Source organism: Ailuropoda melanoleuca, chromosome 3, assembly GCF_002007445.2.
Source record: "Ailuropoda melanoleuca isolate Jingjing chromosome 3, ASM200744v2, whole genome shotgun sequence".
NCBI lineage: Eukaryota > Metazoa > Chordata > Mammalia > Carnivora > Ursidae > Ailuropoda > Ailuropoda melanoleuca.
This window is the reverse complement of record NC_048220.1, coordinates 145,154,501-145,163,595: the sequence shown is the minus strand read 5'-3', so window position 1 is coordinate 145,163,595 and position 9,095 is coordinate 145,154,501.

Below are 9,095 nucleotides of genomic sequence, written 5' to 3'. Positions count from 1 at the left end.
CCTCATTTTCTTCAACACTGAAGAGGGGGGAAGTCTGGCTTCTTCTAAGACCTGCGAGCCACAACTGGAGGCTTTATTGCAGCGTCAGAAATGAACGCAGCTTCCGCTCATGAATCTTGTACTGCTTGTGCTGGCGGGGGGCAGGTGGCGGATGGTGCTATGGGCTGAACCGTGCCCCCCATGCACGTGCTCAAGACCTCACCCTCAAGACAGCAAACTGTGACGGACATCAGATGTGACCTAGGGCCTTCAAGGATGTGATTACGTTAAAATGAGGCCAGCAGGGTGGCCTTAAATCTATTCTGACTGGTGTCCTTGTAAGGACCAGTGTGGACACAGAGAGACACCAGGAGTGTGGGCACTGAGGAAAGGCCACGGGAAGACAGAGGAGGAGGGTGGCATCAACACACCGAAGAGAGAGGCCTCGGAGAGCCCCAGCTGCCGACACGTGGCCCTTGGGCTCCCAGCCTCTGGAACTAGGACATCACAGACCTCCCTTGTTGCAAACACCCAGTTCAGGGTTTGTGTGACTACAGCCCAGCGGCTTGAGGCAGATGCCCAGGATTCTGAGGACCTCTTCTCAGCTTGGTTCCGCCACTGGCCGCATCTGAGAAGGAAGGGTCTTTGGCCAAAGGGGTGTCAAAACTCCCTTCAAAGAATGTTTTTGGGAAGAGAAGTCTGCATTCCCCCACACACTCCATTCAGAAGTGGGTCTTCTCTCTCCTAGGGGTTTTGGGTCAAAGCACTGATGGTGCCATATTCAAATGTAAATGCTAAGCAAAATAAGTCAAGCAGAGAAAGACAATTATCATTTGGTTTCACTCATTTATGGAACATAAGAAGTAGAAAGATGGGTAGGAGAAGAAAGGGAAGAAGAAAGGGGGGGACTAAACAGAAGGAGGAATGAACCACAAGAGACTATGGACTCTGAGAAACAAACTGAGGGCTTCAGAAGGGAGGGAGGTGGGGGAATGGGATAGGCTGGTGATGGGTAGTAAGGAGGGCACGTATTGCATGGTGCACTGGGCGTTATACGCAATTAATGAATCATCGAACTTTACATCAGAAACCAGGGATGTACTGTATGGTGACTAACATAATATAACAAAAAATATTATTATAAAAAATGTAAATATTGTCTCTGCAAGAGTTTAATCACCTACCTATCACTGTCAGTTAACAACCACCCTACGTGGAATTAGGAGCTATGATTAGCTGGCCAATCACTCAGTTTAGTTCCAGGAGACTGGACCACAGGCCACGTGGGTCTCCACTAGAGGGTGGAGGGAGCCACAGAACATGGGTGAGTGGCATGGAAGATGTGTCTTGGCAGCTTTCAACAGCATGAGGTCATCAGGAGGGGCTCTGGAACTGGTGGGCAGGGAAAGACACCGGCAGGAATTCAGAGTTTGGAGAAAAGAAGCCTCCTGAGCATGGTCCTACGTGTCATCTTCTTTGGGTCAAAGTATCCTCTGGAAGTGTGCCTGGGAGAAGAGCCCCCAGGCCCTCCGCACCTTCCAGCTACACACACAAACATTCACACACACTCAAAGATGGTGCAAAATTGGGGGGCCAGAAGGCCCATGGCCGTTCTGTCTAGTCTTCCTTGCACAGGAAAGGAAGGATGGAGCTGGTCCAAGCCCTGCCAAGAACCCCAAATCCAGAGCAGCTCTGGAGATAGTCTTGGGGGTAATGTGGAAGGGGAGGTCTGAGCAAAAGCAGACCAGGGACCCTCAGTCTAGGGAAGTTTCAAGTTTCCCCCCTTAGACCCATTCATACCCTGGATCTTGTTTTTCCACAAGAATGGTCCTGGAGAATGCTGGTAGACCCCAAGTATCTTCGAACCTCGGAGAAACATTCCCCTGAACTCCCAATGTGTCCTCTGCTTGGCGTGCTGATGTCCCTTCAGTGAGCAGAGTCTAACCTACCGTCCAGTGACTCCTGGTGCACATCTTTGGTGAAACCCTGAACGCACAACTCTTTCTGCCTAGGATGCTGTGTGTGGGGGTATTTGTCAACTGCTATTTCTAAAAGGTATTTCTCCGAAGTAGGTTGAATCTCTTATAACGTAAGTGATTGAGGGCTGATAGGAAGTCATGGGAGGTAGAATCCTATCTGGTCTGAGTTTCGAACAGTTCTCCAAGAGTCAAACATAAATACGCCATTTAGTGTTCTCACCTTTTTCCATCCCACACATATCATTCCCTTTAAGGGCCTTACTAGCAAATCGTCTTTGGATTTGCTCAGATCTGAGACATGTATTCTCATTCCTGAGTTATTATCTCATGTCCTTTCTGGTTGTTACTGTCAGTTGTTATTTGGAAGAATATGTGAAGTAAATTCATAAATAGTTTAAAATAGGTATTCACGCAGATCTGGTTCTTTGGAAGAAATGTGCTCCTGCAGCCATAATTAAACGTGATTAAGTTTACCTGATAACTTAACCACTGTTGGTTGTAAGAACACCAATTGCAAAATGCACAACTATGATAAACATCAGGGATTCTGAAAAGAAACAAAAAGCTAATCACTCTTATCAAAGCACTGTACTTTTCTTAGAAGCTCATTCCTACTTAGTTGGACACTATACTAATAATATTTAATATTTATGTGGACATAGTGCCCAAATCTGCAATTAAAGTAACTTATTTGATTAATGAAATATTAATGAAAATGACAGTGGAATTCAATCCAGTGGATTTAAGGTGTTCCTGCTTCCTATTTTCTCTCCACTGAGAGGGTGAAATGCTTTCTGCCACCTCCCTCACCGAATACATGCATTTCTTTGCTGAAGGTCCATCCTGCCAGCATAGAAGGCTCTGTCCATCATGCAGGTCAGAGGAGGAAAAGAAACGGCCTTCTGCTACAGCAGCCTAACCACAGAAAACACAAATCGTGTCAGACTTCCAGCAAGTCACCCTCCTCCGGAGGCCCTGGTTATGAACTTTGCATTAGCTCCGCCAATTGTTAGCATCACCCAGAGACAAGGCAACTTCAGAGCCTCCCAGAAAGGATGGCAAGGCTTGGAGCTATTTGCTCTTGCTTTGGGAAAACAAGAGGAAATGAAATTCTTCCACAGTTTAGGAATGAAGGGTTAAGGTCAAAGAATGGGTCTCCGTGAGCTTCCAATCCCATGAAGATCCATAAGCCCCAAAAGTCTTCCTGCCGCTAGTGTGGATGCCTCGGGGACCCAGAGGAGGAGGGCAGGGGTTTTCCTGAAGGATGTGCCACTTCATTGCAAATACTAATAAAATGAGTCCTCTAATAGACAGCTGTCATCGTGCACTAGAAAAAAGGAAACTGCCTACCAAAAGCGAAATGCATCAAATTTAAAAATAGGCTTACATGACACAAGTTAGAGGATGCTTATTTCCAAAGGGACATGTGCACAGAACAGAACAGAACCTCTGTGCACCCTCCCTGCACCCGTGAATATCAGAGATTTTGTTTGAGCGGTACATTAACAGTTAACTGCTACATACTCAAGGAGTTAAAATATAAACCTTAACACATGACTGCTTTTAAGCTGTAATGTCCTTATAACAGAAGTTCTTATCAGAGGTCTGCACCGTACTTGGCAAACAAGACATTCTACCTTTTAAACAAATAATTCATTAAGTAATTAAATTCAAGTGAGATTACTCTAATTAAATACACACTGCTGTTGAATCATAATTTCTATGTGGTCGAGTTAAAGATGAACAATCTCTTATTCCTGACAAAAAAGAAAGCTTTAAAAGAATTCCCCCATGGCTGGAGGGATAGATTTACAGGCACTCTACAGAGGTCATTTCAAGAAGGAAGAGACAGCCAACACAACGGGGCTGGAGGGGGAGGTTCTCATGCCTGGAGATTCCGGAGACTCAGGCTGTGCGCTCTGGGTTGGGTTACAGGACTCTTCGGAACCGGGCAGGAAGTCACAGCGATCTTCTCCGGAGGTCGGTTTCCTGCGCGCGCGCTCAACCTGCGCCCGGGCGCCAGCCGCGCCCACCAGGCCCGGAGCAGGACTCCCTGAGAGGCCACTGCGGCAGCAAGGACCACAGGGCTTGGTCGAAATGAAGTCACTTTTTCCCCCATGCCCTGCTCGGCCCGGCTCCGTCTAATGGCATTAGGAGCTGCAGCCACGATGGCGCTCACAGGGGCGCCGAAGTCCCTGCCGGCTTTGATCTGCGCCTCTTGGCTGCCAAGAGCTGACAGTTGGCTGCGTGGCGGCCCCGCATTCATGTGTCAGACACGCGTTTCCTAGTGTTCCGGAGCACGCAGCTACACCTGTACTGAGAGAATTTACATCGCCTTGCTCCGGGATGGCATTGATTTGGGACGGGTGAAGTACAAACACAAACTAATTAAAAACTGCATAATGGAGCCCTACAGGAACGCGGCAGCAAAACAAATAAATACGAGTGCAGCTGGCGCGGCGATGGTACCTCTGCCCCCGAGCAACCGTCTGGTGACATCAAATTATAAACCCTGAAAACCCTCACACCGTTGCTGTTGATCACATTGGAGGCATAATGGAAATGATTTGGTTAATTAAGGGGAGGTTTATAAAATATTTACGTGTGCACACGCATGTAATTCACTTCCTCCTACGCTCGGGGACGGTGCTCGGGGACGGCGACATCGCGGCACTCCAGGCCAGGTGACTTAGGTCCATTTTTCTACCCTGCCATGGTGGGGAACTCTTGCCGGTTCCGGAGCCTCCGCTCGCAGGGGCCGCTCTTCTCCCGCCAGCCACAGCCCAGGAACCAAGCCCCCAGTCCATGCAGGCATCTGCTCGGCTTTGCCGGCTGGCGGGCACTGCCCTGAGCTTCCGACTGTCCCGAGTACTTGGTTCCTCGCTTCTGGGCATTTTCCTCCAGGGATGTTCCTGGGTTCTCTTGGCGTCGCCTCCTGCCGGCACCACTCTGGTCCCTCCGCGGCCCCTCTGAGGCGCGCCCGTCTCGCCGCGGGGTCCGCAGGCCCGCGTTTTCAGGGTGCTCGCGGGAGCTGCTCTGGGCCCCCCGCGTGGGCCCGGGCTTCGCCCACCAGGAGGGCGCAGGCCTGGCACCTAGGTGTGGGGGGCCCACCGCAGCCAGCCAAGCTCCCTTGTTGGCCTGGCGCCCAAGGGCACCCCGTTACAGCCCCGCGCTCCTGCGCGCTTCTCGACCGTCCACCGGGGACTGTTTGACACTCGCCTCGCTGTCGCTGAGCAGGGTGGCTTCCTGGGTCCCGCTGCAGAAAGGTGCAAAAGTCTAATGAGTATTTAACAAGACTCATAAATCAGGAGGCGCGCATGCGGGGCGGAGGGCAGGGTCGGGGTCGGGGGCGCGGGCTAGGTCAGGCCACCAAGCCCCGCCACTGAGCTGCTGCCCTGCGTGGCTGCCCTGCCATCTGCATGGAAAGGAATGGCCATTTTGAAAGGCAGAGAAGAGGCCTTGGCGCCGCCCGCTGCATCCCTGACACTGGGCTCCGGCCCGTCCTTGGCGCCAAAGGCAGGTCCCCATGATGGCTCCTGGGGGTGGGGCGGCTTCTCAGGAGCCTCCACCTCTTCTTCAGGGACCTGGGTCAGCCGAGCCTCAAGATCAGTGGAGAATTCTTTTGGAAGAAATAAAATTGTAAATGGGGATGCTGTTTGGTTTAATCTTATTCTCATGTAAATATGAAGGGGGCGGATAGGGAGCTTGGTTGAGACAGACCAGTACTGCGGGCTCCGGAGGAAAAAAGGGGCAGGATCTTTGTCTCTCCACTGAGAGGGTGAAATGCTTCCTGCCACCTCTCTCCTGGGGTAACAATTCTTTCCAATTTAGAAAATTACCCCCCCCCACCTAATGACAACCAGCAAGTAAACTTTCCATCAGGCCTTGAAACCTGCTTAAAAGTCAAGCTGGTCCCAAATCATATTTTCACCAAGTCTTCCTCCTCTCTCCGTCCACGCACACCAAGGTCTCAGGGTCTTTCTCTCCTCCCCACCAGAGTCCCCTTCCTCCCGATCCTCGCCTGCACTGCACCAGGGTGCCCTGCCCACCCACGGGTGCACCCAGAGGCCCAGGTCCTAGCCAGGGATGCCGAGGGTCTGGGCTCTCCAGTCACAAGGCCCTTGGCCAACTGCCACTGCCCAGCTCTGCCTGATGCCCCCATGACCTGGTCCAACTGCCTCGGGTCCCTGAGTGGGCATCCTTGCGCTCCCTCCCCAACCTGAGCCAGGACCCAGACCACTTGGAGCTCTGATTCGGGATTTGGCCATGCAGCGACCCCTAGGTCTGGCTAGCTCCATGGTCCTGCGTCTGGCTCAGTGATGTGGATAGGCCTGCCACAAGGAAGGGGGAGGCCCCCCCCACTGGGGCTCCAAACCAGTGATGGGGCCTGCCTGAACCACCCCTGGGGAGGTGGAAACAGTGGGTGAGGGTCTGTGAGGGTGGCTTCTTCAGGCTTGTGGTCCAGAGCAGCATGGCTCTGGGCCAGTGGAACCACTGGTTTGTCTCCAGCCAGTGCCACTGAGCCCCAAAAGGGCCCTGCCTGGCCCTCCTATTCGCTCCTGCCTCTTTGCCATCAGAGGGATGACCAAGACCCCAGAAAGGCTGAGCAAGTGGGCTGCGCCATCTTCTTCGGGGAAAGTACTGAATCCCCTAAAGCTAATGTTCAAGCGAGGCCCCAGGTCCAGGCTCAGGCACACCGGCCTTCCTTCCTCAGCCCCAGTAACTATTCGATGCTAACAAGGATTAGATGGCTGGTGTGATGATACTCTCCATGGGGATGCTGTGCCAGGAAGCTCGGAATCCTTCTCTTTTCCTCCTCCTCTCCAATGGGGTGGTTTGGAGGCAATTTCCTTCCCCCCTCCCCTTTTTTGTCAGGTTGCTTCCTAGTTTTCTTCTTGTAAGTTTTTGGGTAATGCTCAAGGAGAATGAAGAGAGGAGGTGAGCCAGGGGTATACCCAGGCTCTGCTGGGATCCAGCCCAGGCCCTGGGCAAAGAATGGTCACAGTCAGCACCAAAGCACCTTTCTAGGGCTTCCTGGCAGAACTCCACAGACCTTTCTAGAGTCAATTCTTCCACTACTGTGGGATCCTCAGACATGGTTTCCAGGAGGGCCCTTCCCACTCACTTCCCTGATGTCTTCTAGAACCTTCTATCTTTTCATAAGCCAAATGGAGATGATACAGGCAGGGCACAGCTGGTGACTGGGGGGGGGTTGCTGAGGACAAAATCTGCTGCCCACATCCACTACCCCCAGGTTCTGATAGCTACAGTACCACTAAAGTGGGCTGCTGCAGGCTGCGGGTGGAGAGCGAAAAGGAGATCAATCTGTGAGGCTGAATCCTGACACTGACGAGTTTCTCTAGGCTTATATTCCACCTGCTATCCAGGTCACGGAAGAGGGCTTATCTCACCTGTATTTACCTGTCACCCTGAAATGTGACACTGAAGTTTGCTAAACAGTACAGTGGTGGGATTGGTGCATCGGTTTGTTTGGGGTGTAGGAGAGAAGGGTTTGGCAGCCAGGGAGGTGGTGGGCTGGGGAGCAGGAAGAAGCTTCTGTTTAACGACTTCCGGGATTGGGAGTGGTTAGTGCTCCCCTCCAGCACCCCAGAATCTGCATCAATGAAGGAAAGGTGCCCAGGTCCTTGCAGGAGGTTTCTAGAGTGAGCAAGGGGTAGTTAGTGGAGGTGGGGAGGTGGTAGGGGAAAAAGTGAAGGGGCAGCATGAGGAGGAAGAAAACCTGACCCAGTAGAGAAATAAAAGCCTGATTATGAAGCTGGTAATTAGTAATTACTATTATGGGCATTATTGCTGCTAATTATAGGCAGTGGCTCCCTGTCTGTCTGCAGGCCCCAAAATGGGGAAATGAGAGCCTTCCTGATGGTGGAAGAATCACTGGGTCTCCATGATCCAGGGGATCAGAGGGGGAACTAGGGGATAGGGGCCAGGTCAGGGTCCAGGGTGCTGGTGGCCCAGGTCACTAGCAGCACAGCACACTGAGGACCGGGCCCAGAAGCCAGCCTCGACTCCGTGGATCTGAACTGGCACAAACCAAGGTTGACACCGGAGCGTGTGGGTGAAATTCCAGCGGGGTCCAGTGTGCCTGCCTGCCACAGCAGGGAGTGCGCGCAGGGCTCTGGCTGCTTTGCAGGAGACAGGAGGAAAGTGGCCCCAGGAACCAGGGCGGGTACTCTGGGCACACTCCCTACCAGATCTGCAGCAACCAATCCGGCGAGTGTGTGGCAGAAGCGGCTTGCCCGAGAGATGTCCCGTGCACAGGGAGGAGAGGAGGACCGTGCACTGGTCCTCTGAGCCCTAGCGCGGAACTGGACTTCCCCGCGGGGCATGGGGTTCAGGGCAGCGTCCGCTTGCTCTTCTGGCGGGCTGAGGATGGAGAAGAGAGAAGGAAAGAGAAGAGGGACGCCCCATCCCCGGGCTGGTCGTGGCGCCACCTCGGGCAGGAGCTCTCCACGCAAGTTTATTTCCTGCGCGTGCACACCTAGCTGACAGAAGAGGGGCCCCCAAGCCACACTTAGCTTCTCCCATCGCCGGGGTGGGGGCGGAACGTTTCCCTCGCGCTGCAGTGGTGATTTCCCAGCAAAGAAAAGGTTCCCACCCCCACCTCCAAGAACCTGTCACTGTGGACTGCATCTGCTTTCCCCTTGAAGTGTCTTCCCAGGAGCCCTTTCTCAAAGTTCTCACAATTGGAAAAGCCCGCAGAGCTCGGCGGCTTCCCGCTTCTCCAAGTGCAGCAAGGCCGGTCACTGCAGGGTGACCTGTTAATACTTAGTGGGGCCACGCGGACGCCACGCCCGCGTCAGGGTGTCACGCCACTCCAGGTTCCGCGGCGCACCGAGGGCGCCGGGGTGTACTTGTGCCAAAGATGTCTGGGGAAGGCAAAGGCAGCGCCGACCTCGGAGGAGAGGCCATTCCCCGCCGGCTGTCACCGCCCCAGCGCCCCACCGCTGCCCCAACGGCGGAAAAACAGGCACCAAGATGTTTTCCTGAAAGCAGACACACCTCGGCTTCGAAACACCAAACCCCAGGGTCCGACAGCTGTAAACCGGTGTCGACAGGTTATCAGACAGCCGCGGGAGCCGGTCGGGAAGGAACCCGCGATCGCCAGGCCCGCACCCG